Genomic DNA, 23,675 nt, shown 5'->3' on the forward strand with positions numbered 1-23,675 from the left:
GAGTGGAGACCAAAGCTCCCATCCCCTTTAAATTGGCTTTGGCAATTACACCCCTGGTATATACGGTTTCTCTCTCCTATATTCAGTATAAAAATCACATCTGTCAAGAAATAAGGATATTTTACACAATCACTTATTGATTCATGACTGTAAGAAAGCGATAGAAATAAAAAATAAGAAAATAAAACATAGTTATATAGTATTGTGAGCACTATCTAGAGACAAAGAGAAAATTTATGTTAGCATTGAAATGAAGAGGAAATATCATTGGGTTTAACATTAACGTTATTAAGGATTTGACTAGGATGGAATAAGGAAAACATCAACAATTTAAATATGTACTATAAATTTCAAAGTCCACATGTATATAATATTATAAATGTTCAGTTGAAAATACATTAGTGAAAATTAAAGATTTGGAGATTTTAAAATATTTTAATCAAACTTGAAAACTTTTTTATGTTGATCTAATCATGTGATTTTCCATAGTTTTTTTCTGTGTCCCTGGAAGTATTCTGGTTGAACTAAAGGATGGGAATGTGGAGACGGTATGTTTCTTATTTACCTTTGTAGAGCTACTGTCTAGTCTTGTTCTGGCATATGGCAAAGATTCAGTATTTAATTTTCAGAAACATTAAACCTTTTTTTGTATTAGTGTGAATAAATAAGAGAAAATACTCAATTTTGAGAAAAGATTTATTTTTAAAAATTTAATTGTTATAGATAAGCTAAATATACCATTTGCAATTGCTATCTGTAAATGGACTAAATTATTAGCATAAACTTCAGGCTCTCTCTGTTTGACTTTTAGACTAATTTCATGAAAAAAAATAATCCTGTCTTTTTTCAGTTTAATTTTTTAAATATTAAAGCATATCTTAAATGTTCAGCTTTACTGTTAAAGACACTTGAGAGTGATGAAAAGGAAAGGGAAGGCTTTTCCAAACAATGCTTGAATTCCAGCCTGAGGACAAATATTAAGCAACTTTCACCGAAATTCTATATGAAGTCATGAACTTGCATCAAAGTAAAGCAGCTTTTTACCCAAGAGCTAATATATAAGCAAGTGTGGTCTATACCTCCTCACACTGTCTCATAAAGCCCCTTTCCATTTTATAACTTAAACTCCCCAAATCCTCCTATTCTCACCCAAAACAAAAAATCTGTAAACTTTCCACAATCAGCAAAACATCAAATATCATTATATATGAATTCTAAAATATAGGTACCTGGTCACAGTGGCTCACACCCGTAATCCCAGCACTTAGGGAAGCCAAGGCAGGGGGATCACTTGAGGCTGAGTTCAAGACTAGTCTGGGCACCATAGTGAGACCCTCATTTTTACAAAAAATAATAAAATGAGCATTTAAAGCCATAAGGACAATTAATTTCAATTATGCCACTCATTCCTGGTCTTCATTCCAAATGCTAGCCTTTTGTCACCCAGCCTCTCAGATTCTTATTCTATGACCGTCCTTTGTATCCTTCCCAAGGTTCATTCTTTTTTAGCCCTACTTTCTCCATAATGTTTTCATGGTATCTCAGGAATCCTCTTTTTATTGCAACAAGCTCCCATGCCATCACTACCTACACTTCCATACCTTAACTGAAGCATGGTACTTTCCTAGTTGCACTCCTTTCCCTGTAAATTGCTCAGGTGTGGACTGACCAAAGGTCTGGGAGATGACACAGGCATTCTCCTGGATCGTAACAGCTACTGTAAAGTTATTGCTCCTCTTCCCTAATGCAAGCCTCTTATTTCTGTGAGGTTTATGCTGTTTGGATATACCACTTTTTATCCTTCTTTGTCTTTCTTTATGAACCTCTTGGTAAATTCTTATTGAGGACTATGACAACTAGTTCATTTTAATTCTGACTCAAATAATTCAAAAGTTTAAATGTCTAGTTCCTTGATTACATTTTGATTACCTCTACATCCAACCTCAATTTGCAGCCCATAGTCAGATATTTCAATTATTGCTTTTAACTTTGCTGCCTCTTAATCCTAACATCCCTATGAATGCTTTGGTATTCTTACTGTTTATTTATGCCTTTGTTCTCATGGTAATCTCTTAAAATTTCTCATAGAGATGTTCAACAATAAACTTGCTTCTTATTCTAGACTATCAGCTACCTTCTAGCCTCATTTTGTTCCCTACCAATGTAAAGTATACATTCACATCTACCATGGTCCCCAGTGAATTGTCTTTTTCCTGTATTCACATGCAAATCTCCAATACAAGATAGATACAAACAGAATTTGCTTCTTCTGTGAAGTCTGACAACTGAGTATAAATAAGTTCTTCCTGTTTCTTCCATGGCATCTTGTAATGTAGTTCTCCCACATGTTTGCAATTTATTTGTTCTTCTCTCACATAATATATTTTATTATAAGGGGAAAATGGACAATGTTCTATTAACTATTTTTATCCCTTCTACCTACCATGATGTTTGGTGCCTAAGACATGCCTAAAACATTCATTGAATGAATATGAATTCATCCTCATTTTTTTACATTGAAAGATAAGATTGTATATATTTACCATGTACAATGTGATGTTTGATATATGTATATGCATTATAGAATAACTAAATCTAGCTAATTAGTATATGCATTACCTCACAAGTAATCATTTTATGGTGAGAACACTTTACATTCATTTTTTTAGTATTTTTAAAAAATACTGTATATTATTAACTATGGTCACCATGTTGTACAGTCGAGCTCTTGAATATATTCCTAAAAAGCTTCTGCACAGCAAAAACCAAAACCAAAACCAAAAACAAAACAATCTACAGAGTGAATAGACAGACTACAAAATGGGAGAAAATATTTGCCAATTATACATCTGATAATGGGTTAATATTCAAGATACATAAGGAACTCAATATTGAAAAAAACAAATAACCTGATTTAAAAATGGGCAAAGAACCTGAGTAGACATTTCTCAAAAGAAGACATACAAATGGGCAACATCCTCATTATTTCAGGGAAAAAAGAATTTTGTAAAGGACCATTTTATTAAGTGAACAACCATGCTAGTTTGTCTTTGGTTTTAAAAGAAAGCAGACCCACTGTAGTAGACACCATTGGTGCTCTGTCTGAATCCACTCAGATCCCTCTACCATGCACGCCTGCTCTTGTTGGGCTTTTACTCTCAAGCCAGCATCTGTGACTCTTTGAGAAGTGCTCTCAGGCTGCCAGTGCTTTGCCTGTACACACAGGGAGCCAGAAATGCTTAAAAATGTGTGTCTTTTGGGGGCCATCCCTTAGCCAAGGAATTTGGACCTAGGGGTTTAAATACTCCAGCTCTCTGCTTTTAATCCAGTCTACCCTGAGGTGTTTCCTATCAGGTCTGTAGAGCTTCCTGCCAGACTGACAAAGTTATACACTGTGGGTCTTTGGTTGATATCTCAGATTTGTTTTCTCCATTTCTTTCCACTCCCACTTCCTCATTGTCCTACTGGTTTTCTTGAAAACATTTTCTAATAAAATACATTTTCATAAGCCTTCCTCTTAGTGTCTATTTCTGGGGGACCAATTTAAGATACCTAATAAAGTTTGAGGGGAACATATATATTAATGTGAAATTAATAGCATTGAATAATCAAACAATATCTTAGAAAATTTATATAGCCCCAATACTATATGACCTCTTAAAACCATTAATCATAGCACAGAGAAAACCTCTTTATTCATTAACATTCAATTCTATATAGTCCTTCAGTTGAGAAGTCAAATTTTCTCAAGGGCTAGATTTTCCTTTGTTAATTCCTCTTAAAAATTCTTTATTATAAATCCATTTTTATATACGTTAAACATCTGGTAGGAAAAATAATATTCACAGAAGGATCTTCTGCCTATGTCCTTTGGTATATCAGCAAAAATAAAATCTCCACATTATGACCATCATTAGCATCTTATAATTTTTAGATAAATTAACAACTTTGGAATTACATCTTAATCTAAGTGTAATGTTCTATGTAGCAACCATTATTTCATATTTAATACTGCAATCTATAGAAAATCGAGAATGATTATTGCAAAAGTACCATCATTTCCACTTTGAAATGAACTTCATGTCAGCTTCTATGCTCCTTCTTCTTTGTTATATTCAGCTAATGCATAATAACCTAAATATTTCATAGTTATGAGATTGTTGAAGAATTGTGAATGAAGAAAAGAGACACAGGAGGTGATATTAGGTTAAAATCCTTTGGTTACTTATATGTGTGTTTCACTAAAATATTTAAACAATTATATGTTTACGTATGCTTTAACAAAAACCCTTACATTTATCTGCATTTAATTTTTTCTCTATTGGAATATAATATACATGTGAAAAAGTAAGTGTGTCATTAACATTCACCTCAGTAAATTTTCTTACACCATACGCAATTAAGTAACAGCACCTACAAGAGACAGAACATTGATAGCAGCTCAAGCTCCTCTCAGCCTCCTCCCACTCACTGCCCCCAAGGAGTTGGTTGGTTTTTGCACATAAAAATGGAACAGTAAAGTGTAAACACTTTTTGTGTATAGCTTCTTTTGCTTAAAGTTATGTATGTGAGATTCATTCATATTCTTGCATGCAGTTAAAATTTATTTATCTTCATTGCTGAGTAGTATTCTATTGTGTGAATATATCACCATTTATCTATTTTTTTCTACTATATTGATGGACACTTATGTTGTTTCCATACTTTGACTATTAAAATAACGCTGTTATGGCCATGATGGTTCATGTGTTGGGGGGGGTCAAAGGGCATGTATATATTTAGCTTTAGATCTGACAAATGGTTTTCCAAAATGGTTGAATGGTACAACAGTCTATGACAATTTTGTTTGTTTCACATCCTTGCAAAAATTTATTACCATTTATTTTTCATTTTAATCTTTAGATATATTTCATTGTAAATTAACATTATTTCCAAGATGACTACTAAATTTGAATTTTTTGCATATTTATTGGCCATTTATTTTTATTAAAAGTTCTAACCACATAAAATATAAATACAAATAATTTGATATACATACCCCTAATACACAGAGGTAGGATTTCTACATTAAGACATTAATATTTCTCTGGTTATCTTTAATTTTTTCCTTTTGAATGGACTTTATTTTTCAGAGCAGTTTTAGGTTGACAGAAAGATTGAGTAGAAAGTGCAGAGAGTTCCTGTATATCCCCTACCCCCACACACCCATAGCCTCCTTCACTGTCAACATCTGGCCCCAGAGTGGTACATTTGCTACAATGGATGAACCTACATTGACACATCCTTATCATCAAAGTCCACAGCTTTCATTAGGGTTGACTCCTTGTGTTGTACTTTCAACAAGTTTTGACAAATGTATGATGACATATGTCTACCATTATAGTATCATATAGAATACTTCCACTGCCCTAAAATCATCTGTACTTTACCTGTTCATTGCTCCTTCTCCTCTAACCTCTGGAAATCACTGGTATTTTTACTGTTTCCATAGATTTCCTTTTCCAGAATGTCATATAGTTGGAATCATACAGTATGTAACCTTTCAGACTGGCTTCTTTCACTTGGTGATATGCTTTACGGTTTCTCCACATCTTTTCATGGCTAGAGAGCTCATTTCTCTTTAGCACTGAAAATATTCTATTGTCTGAATATATCACACTTTATTTATCCATTTACCTACTCAAGAATGTCTTCATTGCTTCCCAGGTTTGACAGTTATGAATAAAGCTGCTATAAACATCCATGTGCAGATTTTGGTGTGGACATAAGTTTTCAGTTCATTTGGATAAATTTTTTTTATTTCAGCATATTACAGGAGTACAAATGTTTAGGTTACATATATTGCCTTTTCCCTGACCAAATCAGAGCTTCAAGCATGTCCATCCCCCAGACGATGTGCACCGCACCCATTAGGTGTGACTGTAGATAGCCATTTTCTCCTCCCCACTCCCACCTGCCCAATACCCGATGAATGTTACTACTATATGTGCACTTAAGTGTTGATCAGTTAAGTCAGTTAATACCAATTTGATGGTGAGTACAAGTGGTGCTTGTTTTTCCATTCTTGTGATACTTCACTTAGTAGAATCGGCTCCAGCTCTATCCAGGATATTATACCAAGGAATGTGATTGCTGGATAATATAGTAAGAGTACATTTAGTTTTATAAGAAATTGTCAGTTGTTTTCCAAAGTGATTATACTATTTTGCATTCACACCAGCAGTGAATGATAATTCCTGTTGCTTCACATTCCCTCCAACATTTGGTACTGCTGGACTTTGGTCATTCTAATGGGTGTGGATGTCCAGTTGTCCAACATTATTTGTTTAAAAGACTCTTTTCTCCATTAGATTGCCTTTGCTCCTTTGTCGAAGACCAGTTGACAATGTGGATCTATTTCTGTGTTCTCTATTCTGTTCCATTGATGAATTAGTCTTTTTTTTAACTAATACTACATCATATTAATAACCATAGCTTTATAGTAATTCTTGAAGTATGGTGGTATCAGTCTTGTGACTTTGTTCTTATCCTTCAATATTGTGTTGGCTATTCGGGGTCTTTTTGCCTCTCCTATAAATTTTAAAAACCAGTAGGTCAATATTCACACAAAATCTTATGGGAATTTTGATTGGGATTTCTTTGAATATATAGATTAAGTTGGAAAGAACTGACATCTTTACAATATTGAATCTTCCTATCCATAAACGTTTATTTATTTAGTTCTTCTTTTATTACTTTCATTTGTTTTTAATATGACATTTGATTAAATCTATTTCAAAATTTAATATTATAAGGTAGAAGTGAAGTAATCATGTTTCTTGTGAAATATTAAGTATAGTGTCCACATAATAAATATGCAAATATATAATATATTTTTATTATAGCAACTGGGACAGAATTGGTTAAAGTTGTGGTTGACCTTGTATATCACAAGTTCATGATAACTGGGAACTAGTTTTCTCATGGCCTTACTATTTCAGAGCCATGTGGAATTGTTCTGACAATTAATGTTCACCACATTTTCCACAAGACAATTTTAGCTCTATTACTGATGTCCATACTAGGAAGAACAGTAAGAAGCTGGGCTACTCTGATCAAAAGGAAAATCAGAGATTTCCTGGAGGTTTCTACTGTGTTTCTAGTAAAATCTTCCTTATTAACAGTGATTCTTTTTTCCTATGGTACAGTATACAATCATAATGAATATCACATTAGAAAACATCTTCATTGTTTTGCCCTATGTTATTTTGTTTTGTTCTTTTCTAATGGCATCATAAATTATTATGTACTATAAAAAGGAGATGAAGCTATATAGAGATCTCATCCATGTGAGTTTAAATTTTTGCAGCTCTGTTAAGAGACACAAAATTGAATTTATTCTTAACCAGAAATATTATCTATTTACTTGCATTTTTCACATCTACTTTATACATCTGATTATTATTCTCACATATAGATGAAGGAATTGTCACTGAGAGAAGTTAAAAGCAAGACATCTTAATACAACTGCTAAGCTCTGGAGCCAGGTTTGGAGTCTGAGCTTTCTTACTCTTGAGCTAAAGCCTTTTATCACTACACTGCTTCCTGGACCAGAAAACACGAGTGCCCTTCTTAGTGAAATGAGTATGTGAGTGAGTATCAGCTTAGTGATTAGAAGCTACTTGCTTTGTATATTCAGTTAATACATTTGACATAAGATGAAAAACAACCAGATAGCAAAATTATTACTAAAGTGATCAAATTGTTTCTGTAACCCAATCTAAGTTCTATTAATAGTTTTATATCTTCACACTATGTATTGTCCCATTCCACACTAGCAACACAGGTGCGGAGTCAACTAGCTTTGGATTCAGATCAGAGCTGTGGAATGTTGGATAAATTATAACTTCCCTGAATCTTAAGTACCTTGTCTAAGAAAATACATAGGATAACAATAATATTCCACAGGATTGTCAAAAGATTAAATAAAATAAATATGTAATCTTTTGGGCAGCAATTTATTCCTCAATAACCATTAGCAATCTCTGCCCACCCCCGACCCCCGACCAAAATGTTTGAATAATATCAGTCTCTTATTTCCTGCAAAAATCCCATGTGCTATATTTTAAATATATTATATTAAAATCAATTCTTTGGGAATTTTAGATGAATATCTGTAAATTTTGTAAAATTAGGACTGAGAATCATTGTTATGCAAAAACACAATATATTTGAAAGGTTCAGTTAAAGAAACTGTTTTAGTGTCAAATGGATCAGGAAATTAACTAAATTGTTAGAATTTTTGCTTTCCAAGTAGTTTGATATAATTTAGAAACAACATATAATCAAGTAAATTCCGTAAAATTTGATTCTGCAACACAGGGCATGATCCTGACAGTGTGTACAGTCAGATACTCTGCCAAGTTCAAACACAAAGCATTTTTGGAAATCCTTTCTGAAAGTCAGTGTGCTGACCAAGATATTCTGTAATTTAAAAACTCACTAGGATTATGTGATAAAAGCTTTAGACAAAGGTTGTCCTTGCTACTCATTTCATTTTGGTTGAACCATGCGGATAATTCCTTTTCTTCTCATTCAAAATTTCCCCCAAATGACTTTACACATACCAACTGTAATAAAGAGATGTGAGGGACTTAGCGTATTTAATTAAGTCAACTACTATATTGAAATAACCATGGGAAAATGTAAATTAAATAATACAACTATTTATTGAAGTTGGACCTATTTAGTTTTAAGAACTTTTTTATGTTTCCTTTCCTGTGAGATAACATGTTTTTACATTTTTGTGGGAAACAGAGCAGATGGTTGTTCTTTGTCTGGTTGATTTTCCCTTTGGTACCTTAACTCTGTCCTTGAAAAGAGCTTGCTTTCTTTTCTCCTTGCTGCCTTGTAATAACAATCTCAAATTCATAAAATCTGGAGAGAATATATTGTTAGAAAACACAAGAAAAGGAATAAACTGAATAAAATACATAGCAAGATGAAAAATGTGACATTCAGATTATTTTCTAGTCATTATGACATCTATATTTCCCAAGATGTTCCTAGTTATTTCTTTGAAATTACTATCATTAAACAAAAATTCAAAATAATAATATTTAAAAGGTTCTTCTCTTTAAAGTTAAATCAGAATTGGAATTGCCAATTATTCTCTTTATAAAGTGTCATTTTCTCCTAGGAATTGGAGAATGGGCTTTTGAGGTATACTTTATCCCTTTTCAGTATTTTCTAAATATTGAGATAAAATTAAATAGCTTTGCATGTGCTATTTTAAGAAATATTGACATTTAAAATTTTCAAATGTAACTATAATTATTATATTTCCATAGGGAAAAATGAGTTGACCATTTTGACCTTAATTAGCCAGCCAAGACAATTTTATTTGACTTTTAATTTTAGTTGACTTAATGAGTTGAGATAGTATAAAAAATTTTCATATACGTATTCATAGTAAAAGAAATGTGATAATAGTACCTTTTAAAATTTTGTATCAAAACATTTAAAGGTCAGGAAAATTGCAGTTTCGGTTCCAGATTAAATTTCAGAGCTCAAGAACCCAATTTCATAATTTCATCACAGCTTCTGCCTCCCCTTTTCATCTCACCTACATCTCTGATGAAAGACTATTGTTCCATCAGGTATAGATCACTGTTTCTTTTACTTCAAACTTTTTAAATCTTGCAGATAAAATAAGACTCAGGAATGCAGAAAATGTGGTCAAAATACCCTTAGCTCATTGACATTCCCAATAGAAGTCTACTGTTGAAGTAATTTCCTAGCTAACTCTTGATATGTTCTGCAAACCATGAAAACATCATTAAGAAGTGGTCTGTGCACATCAGTGAAAGGGGAGATATAGCTAACTGGAATTACTTTAATGATAGGTGACTGCAGGGGCTTGGCGCAGTGGAATTTTGATGTGCATAAAAATAAAATCTGATCTGATGTGCACATTATTATTCCTAAATACCACTTCTTTATGAAAAATGATATCAGATCATGTTTCTAAGAATGTATAAGTGAACAGAATAATAATTCCACACAGCTACAGGGAATTCTTGCAATACTTGTCAGGAAATAACTGCTATAGAGCTTTAAGCAATTAAGAGATTTATTGTCTAAGGTAAATATTTTCCTGTTCTAGTCAGATTGAACATATTAAAAATGAGGTTGGCAATATGTTCATTCATATGTACTTTATGTGTACTTGTTATGCATGGTCCCATAAAAAAAAGTACATTGGGGAAAGACATTACAACCTCAATTCCTTGTAAAGACAGCAGGATTTAATGGGCCAGAAAGCAGGTGTGCAATCCAAGGAGAAATTGCTCCATAACAGTGCAGTACCACGGTTGGGCAGAATCATGGTTCTGTTTTTCTTTCCAATATCATTTCAGTCTATTTAGAAGCTTTCTATAAAATTATGCCTAATGATCCATATTTTGGGTTGTGTCAGAATATGTTATTAACAATAAATCAAGCCACTGCCCAAAGCAGTGAAGCTTTTTTGTAATGCTCAATGTAGGAAGGCTGGTATAATGTGTGTTTTATGGAATAATTATGTTATCTCAGATCTAAATTTGTAGTTCTCTATTTAATATGTTTTAATGTTGTATTACTATCAGTATATACCAATATTTAAAAATGTATTATTTATTTATAGAGTTTTAGGTACAATTCAAGATATTTCCATTCAAAATATATTTTTGTAGCTTAGGAAAACTGTCTTTCCAGAAATACAATCTCTTTCATGTTTCTAGTAGTTGAAGAGTTTAATTAAGATTATTTTTAATAATAAATATTTCATTATTGTAATTCCATGTCCAGTATGTTAACATAAAAGCATTATATAAATAATTAAGACCAGGTTTTAATAGTTATACAATGGTAAATAAAAATGGTAGTATGACTATAATATTATGGGACAAATTCCCACAAGTAACAGATAGCATTACTTTATTATTATACATTTTAGTTTCACCAGCCAAATTCCAGAAAACTGTAATAATCAGGACAATGCAAATTTAAACAATAAAATCTGCTTTTTACCAAAACAAAAAAAGCAAAACCTGGCAATTTTTAAAATTTGTAATAACTGGTATCAATAAAGATGTGCCAAAATGAGAAAATGTTAATTATTGGCATAGCTTCTGGGAGAATAAAACATCAATATAGTTTTTTTTCTGGAGAGAAATTTGACAATTAAGTAAGATTGATAAAATATTTGTATTTTTTGACTAAATAAACTTCTAAGAATTATCTTGAGAAAGAAAAATACATATGCAGACTTAATTTCCCAATACTAATAACCATGATGTTTATAAATGTAAAAAGGGAAACACCTTTAGTGCTTAATAACTGAAGGTTGGTAAAATAAATTATGAGATATCCATACATTGGATATTGTATAATCATCAAACTTTTGTTTTATGTATAGCACATTAAATGATGTAATGAATAAAGCAAGTAAAAATTATTATATCACCAACTTTATATATCACTGGACAGGAAAAATATAGTAAATATTCATATTAGTTACATTTAGAAAATAAAATTAAGAATTTTATTTTTTCAAAATTATATATAGTGAATGTATATTGCTTTTATAATAAGAAAAATCCATCTGGGCATGGTGGCTCACACCTGTAATCTCTTGTGCCTAGGAGTTTGAGACCAGTCTGGGCAACATATTATAACCTATCTCTTTAAAACAAATAGGTAGGCTTGGTGGTGCATGCCTGTAGTCTTATTTGGGAGATTGAGGCAGGAGGATCACCTGAGCCCAGGAATTTGAGGTTATAGTGAGTTATGGTCATGCTACTGCACTCCAGCAAGACCCTGTCTCAAAAAAAAAAAAAAAAAAAAAAACTTATTTAAAATAGTAAAGGCATGGAAGTAATGAAAATCTATAAGATTCAGTTACTTTATAGACAAATTCAAGGAAAATAAAACTTTCATAACTAATAGTTTTAAAACCCTCCATTCTTTTCTAAAACTTAAACTTACATTAACTCATCAAAATCCCATTATGAAGCTCAGTGACCTTTATGAAGATGCAAATAACAGAGCTTATACAAATAGCATAAGGAAATAGTAATGTTCTGTTTATATCTCCCACTCTCTCCATGAAGCCATCTTTGAGCCCCTAAGCCTTAATTAGTTCTCTTTGATTTCTCCTATAGCTGTTTTGTTAACTCTTATCTTGGTGTTTACTATTCCACTGAAATTGAGCCATTTTTTGTCAGTCTCTCAAACTACACCATTAGCTTCTAAAGGGCAGGGGTTATGTCACGTACACTGTAGGCTTTTCCATAAAATTCCACTGCCTAGAACACTGCATCTGTTCAAAAAGTACATGCTGAGTGACTAATCATTGCAAGTAATTAATTTCTGTATTAGTTGGTAAATAACATAGAGATTTTGAAATGTCTCATTTCATTGGCTTTGTTTTGAAGATCACATATTCAGAAGTCCTGAGGAAGAGAGAAAATAAAGGGCAGCAATCATTATGCCCTCCAAAAGTGAAACTGAACTTCTAATAACTGAAGTTTACTTTTTAAATCTGTACTTTAGTTTTCAATCATAGTTGACTTTATTTTATTCCTTAATGTATTATAACTTATTATCTAAATAGGTGCAGAAAAAGCATGTGAAAAAAATACAACATCAATTCATCATACAAACCTTCAGTAAGCTAGGAATGGAAGAGAACTTCCCCAACCTAATATAGGACATTTACCAAAACGCCTATGGTTAACATCATACTAAACAGTGGAAGATCGAACCATTTTCTCCTAAGATCAGAAACAATGCAAGTATCTTTGCTATCACCAAGCTCATTCAACATTGTACTGGATATCTTACCTCAAGTGATAAGGCAAGAAAAAACTAAATGTGTAGAGATTGTAAAGCAAGAAATAAAACAATCTCTGTTTGTAGAAGTCATAATTGATTATAGAGCAAGTCCCCAAGAATCTACAAAAAAAAAAAAAAAGCTCCTTGAAGTAACAAGTTTACAAGATCTTAAAACAAAGTGTTAATATTAAAAAATCACTTTTACTATAGTACCATTTAGGAGAGTGAAATCAGTAAGATTGTAGAATAAGCGGTTCCAGCCTCATTCTCCTAAAAACAACCACCAATTTGACAACCATCCATGGATCACAACACCTTCATGAGAGCTACAGAATCTACGTGAAAAATTATAAAACCCCGATGAAGCACAGAAATGAAAAAGACATACTGAAGACAGTAGAAAGGACAGTTTCACTTTACCCATATCACTCGTCTCCAAACCCAGTGGTTTGCTATGATTTGAATATTTGTCCCCTCCAAAATTTATGTTGAAATTTAATTCCCAATGTGGAAATATTAAGAGGTGGGGCCTTTAAAAGGTGAATGGGTCATAAGGGCTCTACCCTCACAAATAGATTAATCCATTCATGGATTAATGGATTCATGGGTTATCATAAGAGTGGGACTGTTGGCTTTATAAGAGGAAAAGACACCTAAGATTACACATTTCAGCCCACTAGCCATGTGATGCCCTGCACCACCTCAGCACTCTGCAAAGAATTCTGACCAGCAAGAAGTCTCTCATCAGATGTAGCCCCATTGACTTTGGATTTCTTAGCTTTCATAACTATAAAAAATAAATTTTATTTCTTTATAAATTACCCAGTTTAAGGTATTCTGCTCTGAGCAACAGAATACAAACTAAGATACCCATGCAATGTAGTATCAAGAAAGATCCCCTCATCTGAGAATTTCTCCCATGGGGGAAAGACAGTGAAGTGAGCTTCTGATTTTGCAATGGATCTCAGGCCCACGCCCTTGAATCCTGATATCAGGCCTACTTCAGTAGATACAAGTGCCAGGCTCCCCTCCTCTGATCCAAGTTCCCGGCCCACCTCCACGGACATAGGTTCCAGAGCCACCCCCCTGGATACCAATGGCAGGCATTCCCAATCACGGACCCTGCCACCTGGCCTGCCCAGAATTTCTGGCAGGGCTGACTGGTGATATCCTTTTGTCTCTGAAGCCAGTCAGCATAGAAGAGATTACTATTTTCAAATGTGCACACACCGACACAAAAGTAAAAAAAGGATCATGAAGAATCAGGGAAACATGACACTATCCAAGGAACAAAATAAAGTTTTAGTAATGGACTCTAAAAATTAGAAATCTATGAACTACCTGACAAAGAATTCAAAATAATAGAAGTAACAATACAAAGATTTATGTATGATTGAAGTTGTTAACAGCTTAACATAGACTATTAAAATAATAAGAAGTTTTATGAATGCCTAGAGGCAACCACAAAGGAAAAGCCTGATAGCAGATACAAAAATTTACAGTGAAAAGAATCAAAGTGTATCACTACAAAAAAAATCATCAAAGCATAAACAAGACAGCAACAGAGGAAGAAAAGAAAACAGAACTACAAAGCAGACAGAAAACAATAACATATAATAGGAAATCCTTACCTATCAATAATTGTTTTTATTTCAATATATTAAAGTGAGGGTACAAAGGTTTTAGGTTACATGGATCACTTTTGTAATGCTTGAGTTCTCTCTAAAGGTATGCCTATCACCCAAATAGTATTCATTGTACCCATAAGGTTTGTTTTTGCCCTACACTCTTCCCTCTTCCCCCTTCCCTCTTCCCCCTGGTTGATTTTCATTGAGTTCTACTTCCATTTGTGCAATATGTGTTCATCAGTGGAAGCAGAGAGGAAGGAATGCTCAATAATTATTTTAAAAGTAAATGGATTAAACTCTCAATTCAAAAGACGTAGAATGGCAGAATGGATTTTAAAAACTGATTCAAATACATGCTGTCTACAAGAGACCAAACTAGATTTAAGGACACACATGGCTGAAAGTGAAGGGATGAGAAAGATATTCCATGCAAATGGTAAACAAAAGACAGCAGGGGTGGCTACACTTATATCAGACAAAATAGACATAAAGTAAAACACTGTCATAACAGAAAAAAAGTCATTACATAATGATAAAGGGTAAATTTCACAGGAAGATATAACAACTATAAATATACATTTACCCAATGTCAGAGAACCAAATATACTAAGGAAACACTGACAAATCTCAAAGGAGAAGTAGACAGCAATACAATAATAAGAGACTTCAATGCTCCATTTACATTAATGGGCAGTCATCTGGCCAGTAAATAAATAATAAAACATTGGACTTGAGAAACACTAAAAGCAAATGAACCTAACCAATATATACAGAACATCCCACTCAATAGCAGAAAAATATATGTTCTCAAGTGCACATGGAACATTCTTAAAGATAGGTCACCTGCTAGGTGTGCTAGGTGTAACAAAACAAGTTTTAACAAATTTAAAAATAATAAAATAGGCCGGGCACAGTGGCTCACGCCTGTAATCCTAGCACTCTGGGAGGCCGAGGTGGGCGGATCGTTTGAGCTCAGGAGTTCGAGACCAGCCTGAGCAAGAGCGAGACCCCATCTCTACTAAAAATAGAAAGAAATTATATGGACAGCTAAAAAATATATATATATAGAAAAAATTAGCCGGGCATGGTGGTGCATGCCTGTAGTCCCAGCTACTCGGGAGGCTGAGACAGTAGGATCGCTTGAGCTCAGGAGTTTGAGGTTGCTGTGAGCTAGGCTGACGCCACGGCACTCACTCTAGCCTAGGCAACAGAGTGAGACTCTGTCTCAAAAAAAAAATAAATAAATAAAAAATAAAAATAATAAAATTATTGCAAGTATATTTTCAGACAACAAAGGAATAAAACTAGAAATCAATAACAAGAGGAAAATATAAAAATTAAATAAATGGAAATTAAATGATATACTCTTGAACAACCATTTGGTTAAAGAAGAAATCAAAGGGGAAATTAGAAAATACCTCAAAACAAATGAAAACAAAAATACAACATACCTAAACTTATAGTATGCAGAAAAAGAAGAGAGAAATTCATAGCAAGAAATGCCTACATTAAAAAAAGACCTCAGATAAACAAGATAATGTCACAGCTGAAGGAACTAGAAAAAGAAATGCTAACACCAAATTTAGCAGTACGTAATAAAGATTAGAGAAGAAAAAAATAAAGAATAGAAAAAAATATATAAAAAATTGACAAGACCAAGATTTGGGTCTTCAGAAAAAAAATATGTAAAATTGACAAACCCTTAGCTGGACTCACTAAGAAAAAAACAAGACACAAATATAACATATATAATCAGAAATGGAAGATGGGACATTAAAACTGATGCCATAGAAATAAAAAAGACCGTAAGTGACTTGTGAAAAATTATAAGCCAACAAATTGGACAATCTAAAAGAAGTAGATAAATTCCTAGAAACATGCAACCTACCAGGATTGAATCAAAAAGACATAAAAGCCTCAACAGGTCAGTAATAAATAAGGAGATGGAATCAGTAATCAAAAACCTCCCAACAAATAAAGCCCAATACCAGATGGCTTCATAGGTGAATTCTACTAGTCATTTAAAATAGAATTAATAACAATCCTTCTCCAATTTTTTCCAAAAAGTAGAAGAATAATGAATACTTCAAAACTCTTTATGAAGCCAGTATTACCCAGACAATAAAGCCAGAAATAGACACCCCAAGCAAAGGAAATTATGGACCAATACCCTGGTGAACATGGATACAAAATTTCTGAACAAAATACTAGCAAACCAAATTCAACAACACATTAAAAGGATCATATAGCATGACTAAATGTGATTTATTTCTGAACTACATGGATGGTTCAATATATGCAAATCAATCAATGTGATACACCACATTAACAGAGAAGGACAGAAATTACACAATCATCTGAGCAAATGCAGAAATGGCATTTTTAAAAATTCAATACCCTTTCATGAGAAACACTCTCAACAAATGAGATATGAAGGAACTTATCTAAACACAATAAAGGCCATATGTGAAAAACCCACAGCTAACATCACATACAAAGGCACCTCTCATATTTTCCTGGATAGAGCTGGAACCCATTCTACTAAGTGAAGTATCCCAAGAATGGAAAAATAAGTACCACATGTACTCACTCACCATTAAATTGGTTTCACTGATCAACACTTAAAAGCACACATAGGAATAACATTAATCCGGTGTTGGGCAGATGGGGAGGTGGAGAGGGGTGGGTGTACACATACATAATGAGTGCAATGCGCACCGTCTGGGGGATGGACAGGCTTGAAGCTTTGACTCGCGGGGCGGGGGGGGGGTGAGGGAGGGTGGCAAGGACAATATACATAACCTAAACTTTTGTAGCCCCATAATATGCTGAAGTCAAAAAAAGATTATGCCTGGATATTCGAATGCATTGGGGGTGATCACCCCCAACCTCCACATTGTTCAAGGATCAACTACACTAGATTTGAAAAAAATTAAAAAACTTAAAGCTTCTCCCCTAAGATCTAGAACAAGGCAAGGATGCCTACTCTGGCCATTTCTATTCAACAGAGTACTGGAAGTCCTAGCCAGCATAATTGGGCAAGAGAAAAAAATAAAAGGTATCCAAATCAGAAAGAAAGATGAAAAATTATCTCTGCTTGCAGACATCATGATCTTAAATGTAGAAAACCCTACAGACTCTACCAAAAAAAGTTAAAACTAAAAAATAAATTCAGCAAAATTGCAAGATACAAAATCAACACACAGAATTCAGTTGCATTTCTATACACTAACAACAAATTATCAGAAAAGGAAAAAAATTTTTTTTTTCAGACAGAATCTCACTCTGTCGCCCTAGCTAGAGTGCAATGGCATCATCATAGCTCACGGCGACCTCAAACTCCTGGGCTCAGGAGGATCTATTTGATCATTCTGCCTCAGCCTCCCAAGTAGCTGGGACTACAGGCATGTATCACCACACCCTGCCCAGAAAAAGAAATTAATAAAGCAATTCCATATATAATATCATGAAAAAGAGTGAAATACTTAGAAATAAGCTTAACCAAGGAGATTAAAGACATACAATAAAAACAATAAAACACTGATGAAATAAAGAAGACACAAATAAATGGAAAGACATATCATGTTCATGTACTGGAAGAATTAAAATTGCTAAAATGTCCATATTAGCCAAAGCAATCTACAGATTCAATGCAATCCCTATCAAAATCCCCATGGCATTTTAAAAACCAGAAATAGAAAAGTAATACCAAAATTCATGTGAAACCACAAAATACCCAGAATAGCCAAAGCAATTTTGAGCAACAAAAACATCACACTTCTGCTTTCAAAATATATTACACTGCTACAGTAATCACAACATTGTGGTTCTGGCACAATGACAGACATATAGATCATAGAACAGAGATCCTAACAACAAACCCATGCATATATGGTCAATTGATCTTTAATCTGGGTTCCAAGATTACACAATAGGTAAAGAACAGTCTCAGCAACAAACAGTATCAGAAAAACTGAACATCTATCTGCAAAACAATGAAATTGAATCCTTCTCTCACACCATATGTACAAATCAATTCAAAATGGATTGAAGATTAGATTTACTTAAATGTAAGACCTGAAACTGTAAAACTCCTAAAAGAAAACAGGGAAATAGCTTTTAGACATTGGATTGGCAATGATTTCTTGGTTTTGACACCAAAATCAATAGGCAACCAAAGCAAAAATAGACAAATGAGGTTATGATAAACTAAAAAGCTTCTGCAAAGTAAAGGATACAATCAACAAAATGAAAAGGCAACATACAGAATGGGAGAGAGCATTTGCAAACTATTTATCTGATGAAGGGTTAACATTGAAAGTATATAAGGAACTCCTACAACTATATAGCAAGAAAAGAGACAATGTGATTAAAAAACAGGCAAGGAATTTAAGTAAATATTTCTTAAAAGAAGGCACACAAATGGCCAACAGGTATAGGAAAAAGTGCTCAACATCCCTAATCATCATGGAAATGCAAATCAAAAACATCGTGTGATATCACTTCACATCTATTGGCTATTAATAAAAAAAATAAGAAATGGTTAGAATGTGGAGTGAAGGGGAATCTTTGTACATTGTTAGTGGGTATGTAAATTGGTGCAGTGTCTAAAAAATCATATGAAGGTGCCTCATAAAACTAAAAATAAAACTACCAGGTGATACAGCAATCCTACGTATCCAAAGGAATTAAAATTAGGATTTCAAAAATAATATCTGCACTCTCATGTTCACTGCAGCATTATTCACAATAGACATGGAAGAAACTTATATGTTCATTGACAGATGAATGGATTAAAAATGTGGTATATATGTACAATGGGATATTATTCAGCCTTCAGAAAGAAGGAAATTCTGCCATTTGTGACAACATGGGTGAACCTGGAGGATATTATGCTAAGTAAAATAAGTCATACACAGAAAGACAAATACTATTTGATACCACTTATATGATGAATCTAAACTAGTCAAACTCATAGAAGAAGAGAATGGAATCATGGTTGCTGGAGCTGGGAGGAGGGGGAAACAGGGAGGTAGTAGTTGAAAGGTACAAAACTTTAGTTACACAAGATGAATAAGTACTATACAGCCTAGTGCCTGTAGATAACAATAGTGTATCCTACACTTGAAAATTTTCTAAGAAGGTAGATCGTAAAATAATAATAATAAAGTGGGTGTGAGGAAACTTTTGGAGGTGATTCATATGTTTATGGCATTGATTGTGGTGATGGTTTCATGGACGTATACTTCAAACTCACCAAGTTTGTTATATGTTAATCATGTACAGTTTTTTGTATGTCAAAAGTAGTTTTAAAACAGTATCCATTTACAATAGCACAAAAGCTTTGAAATACATAGATAAAAACCTAAGAAAATATGTGCACTATCTATATGCTGAAAAGAGAAAATAGTGGTGAAATAAGTCAAAGAAGTCTCAAATAAATGGTTAGACAGACTATATTCATGAATTGGAATACTCAGTAATGTTTAGAAGTCAATTCAACTCCACGATGATTTGTAGATTCAATGAAATTTCAACCAAAACCCCTATAGAATTTTTCATAGATTCTTGACAACCTGATGCTAATATTCATGTGGAAAGGCAGATCATTTAGATTAGTCAATTCAGTTTTGGGGAAAAAAAGCAATCAAGACGGATGACTCACAGTACCCAATTTCAAAACTAAATATGCAGCTACATTAATGAAGAGCAGGTGGATTTGTGAAAGGATAGGCACAGATATCAACAGAACAGCACAGAGATTCCAGAAACTGACTCACACACATGCATTCCACTGATATTTTAAAAAGTGCAAAAGTTGTTCACACAAAAAGGACAATGTTTTAAACAAATAGTCCTTAAAAATAAACCTCAGCCTATGCCTGTCATCATATACAAAAATTAAATCAAAATAGCTCAAAGACCTTTATAGTAACTAAACTCTTCTTACAGTGGCAAAGAAGTTTTCTGGACAGGGAAGATATTTTCTTTTTTAATGTAGAACCTGAAATTTTGGCGTTATATTATACCACAGACAAATATAGTTTTATGTTGCATAACTGGAACTGTATTCATACTATTTGAATTTAATTGTTTCTTACATTTTAGTTTTTAGCTCAGATATGAGATAGTGTGAGTGTGCTTCCTAGTAACCAAAATTATATGAAGAGTTTCTCTTAAGAAACTTTTCTCAATTCTTTCTTTCTATTTTTTTTATGTCTAAAAGGGCAATATTAAAGCAACCTTCCAGGCACAAATTTGGAAGTAATCTCATTTTTGATTCCCTACTAGGGTTTCCCCTTTAGCCCAACTTAAATATATCTGTGTTAAAATAAAGTTTCTGTAGCTCACAGCCTAAAGTATTTACAGATGATATAATTTGTTCATCTGTATGTACAATCTTTCAAGAAAATTCATCAGAGACTACCAAGGGAAATCATTGTTGGTTATTTTCTGTGGTCACCAGCTTTCTGTTAACAACTTCTTCACACCAACAAAACAAATCTATCATTGCAGCATTTTTAGCCCTGAGGCCTTTTATACTTTCTTCGTGTTATGTGATCTGAAGTAGGTACCAATTACCTGGTCAAATGCAGAGACATAAATTATCAATCAAAGGAGAGTTATGGCTCCATCTACCCACCTTATACATTTGTTTTCAGTCAGCCCACTATACAATCTACATGCAAATATGATTCCTGAAACAAAGAATAGAACAAGGTTGAGATCACAGGGTAGGTGAGAGAGAACCAACAAACATGAACATGAACCCAGGAATCAAGGTAAGTGAAATGTTACAGCAAATGTAAGTAAATGAAACAAGAAATTAAGAGAGTCAGAGGTTTTGTGGTCAAGGACAGATAGTAAATAAGATGTTATCAATTACTGAATGGCAGAGATACATAGAAGCCTAAAGTCTGAATAGTTTTTAAGATAGAAAATAAGGGTCAGTAGATATCTGTATCCAGAGTTTAGAAAAGATTCTCGGTGTTCAGAAAATTGTAAGAAACCATGGTCAGAGGAAAATCCAGTGATCAGAATTCTATAAGAGGTTACTGAAAGGATGAGAAAGTTCATAGGTATCTATTAGATAGCACACAAGTTTACTTTCTTAGCAGCTGTAGAAAGGTAATGTAATTTGTCTAGAATTCCGAATGCAGCCTAATTTTAAGACACTGGACATTTGCTTTGGGACCGTTTTCTATCTGGGCCCTGGTTCTACACGTGCATGCATAGCATGTCAGGAGCTAGACCAGGGGTGGCAGCATAGCCAAAAGGTTACAAAGTTACTTTTATTAAATACATCAAGGATTAGGAAATATATTCATAGTCAAATGAAAACAGAAACTCAGAATCATAATGCTTTATAGGTTTGAAAGATGCATTTTTGATATACATACTCTATTTTTCCAAATATGGGGGGGAAAAAAATCCCAAAACTACAATCTTTTCCTGAAAGAATTTTGCTTGGGTAATTTTGAAAGATTCCATTGAGAGGCTGTCCCTTAGGGAGTCTATTTCACAGTCTCATAGACTTAGCTCATTTAGGTTTCCTTGCATGCAATCAACACTTTCTTTTTTTAATTTAACCTTAATGAAGACATTTCAACAAATGTTTACTTTGTATCCTTTAGCTTTTCAATCCCAGGATTTCAGAAATTAAAGAACTTTCTGGAAGTCTAGATACAGCAAAATTAACAAGTAGTATCTTTTATTGGAACTTTTAAAGAGACAATATGAAAAATGTGTTAAAATAATTACATTGTGATTATATTTTTTAACGTCAATGAAGATAATTGATTATTCTTGAGAAAGCCAAAGCTATGTAGTTTTGTTTACTGTATGCTAATACAACTTTTAATAAGGTATAAAGTAAAAGTACTAAATGCTAATCAATATTTAGATTTGACTCATTTCTCCTTCTGCTAGACTGTGGGAACTTGGGTTATCACTGATGTTTTCTAATGCCATAGTATCACTTTCAGATAGCCTCTACAAAGGACATTAGGTCCAAACCGTCAGTAAATGAATTAGAAGTTTCAGAGGATGCTATGTTTAGCTGCATACAAGGTTAGATAAAGACGAACGTTGTGGAGAAATTACTCACAATGAGAAAGAATCCACAAGCAAGAATGAAGAATGTATTAGACATCTATGCCACACTCCACTCAGAACCTCCTCCTTCCTCCTTCCTCCTCCTCCTCCTCCTCTTCCTCCTCCTCCTCCCCTTGTGTTCCCCCCCTCCTCCTCCTCCTCTCTGTCTGTCTCTCTCTTTCAGCTACTCCTGTACCCAATCCAACCATGTAAATGTGCCCTTCTGGATGCATTTGTTTGGTTCAGGGGCAGACACTTGACCTATGTCAAGCTAAGCAAAGGCCTTCATAGGATTTTTCATACTGGAACTGAGAAAAGGTGAATCAGTTCTTCTCTGGTGGCCAGAAAAATGGGATGTGGGGCCATGCTCATGCCACATGAGGAAACCAGGCCCCAGCAAAATACAATCGTCCCTTGCTGTCTGTGGGAGATTGGTTCCAGGACTGCCTGTGAATACCAAAAATCTGTGGGATGCTCAAGTCTCTCATATAAAATGGTGTAGTATTTGCATACACCCTATGTACATCCTCCCATATACTTTAAATCGTCTCTAGATTACTTATAACACCTAGAACAGTGTAAATGCCATGTAAATAGTTGTTATACTGTATTGTTTAGGGAATAATGACAAGGAAAAAAATGTCTGTACATGGGTAGTACAGGAATACTGCACTCTTGATGACTCCTCCTTTTCTCTCTCCTCCTTTTTTAATACAAGTTGAAGGAGGGATGGGGGTAAATAGGATGATGGCTCATGTGAAACCTACTTGTGTGTGTGTGTGTGTGTGTGCGCGCGTGTGTATAACATGTAATAAAATATATATATAAAAAAATGGAGATATTGTACCCCAAATACTAATAAGCTGCTTCTAGTTTGAAATTATAGAGAATGTTAATTTCTGTCTTGTGTTGTTCCGATCTTTGCCAATTTTTATGTTGAAGTTGATCATTTTTTCTTTAGACAAAATTATCATTTTGTAAAAAAGCCATGACATTATATGATCTACTTTTATAGACTATTAAATTGCAAAATAAAGTGATTTACAGGATTGGGAAATGGTATCTTTAAAGTTGCAGACTCACATTTCTCCCTTCATT

This window comes from Eulemur rufifrons, chromosome 15 (assembly GCF_041146395.1).
Source record: "Eulemur rufifrons isolate Redbay chromosome 15, OSU_ERuf_1, whole genome shotgun sequence".
In the NCBI taxonomy this organism is placed as follows: domain Eukaryota; kingdom Metazoa; phylum Chordata; class Mammalia; order Primates; family Lemuridae; genus Eulemur; species Eulemur rufifrons.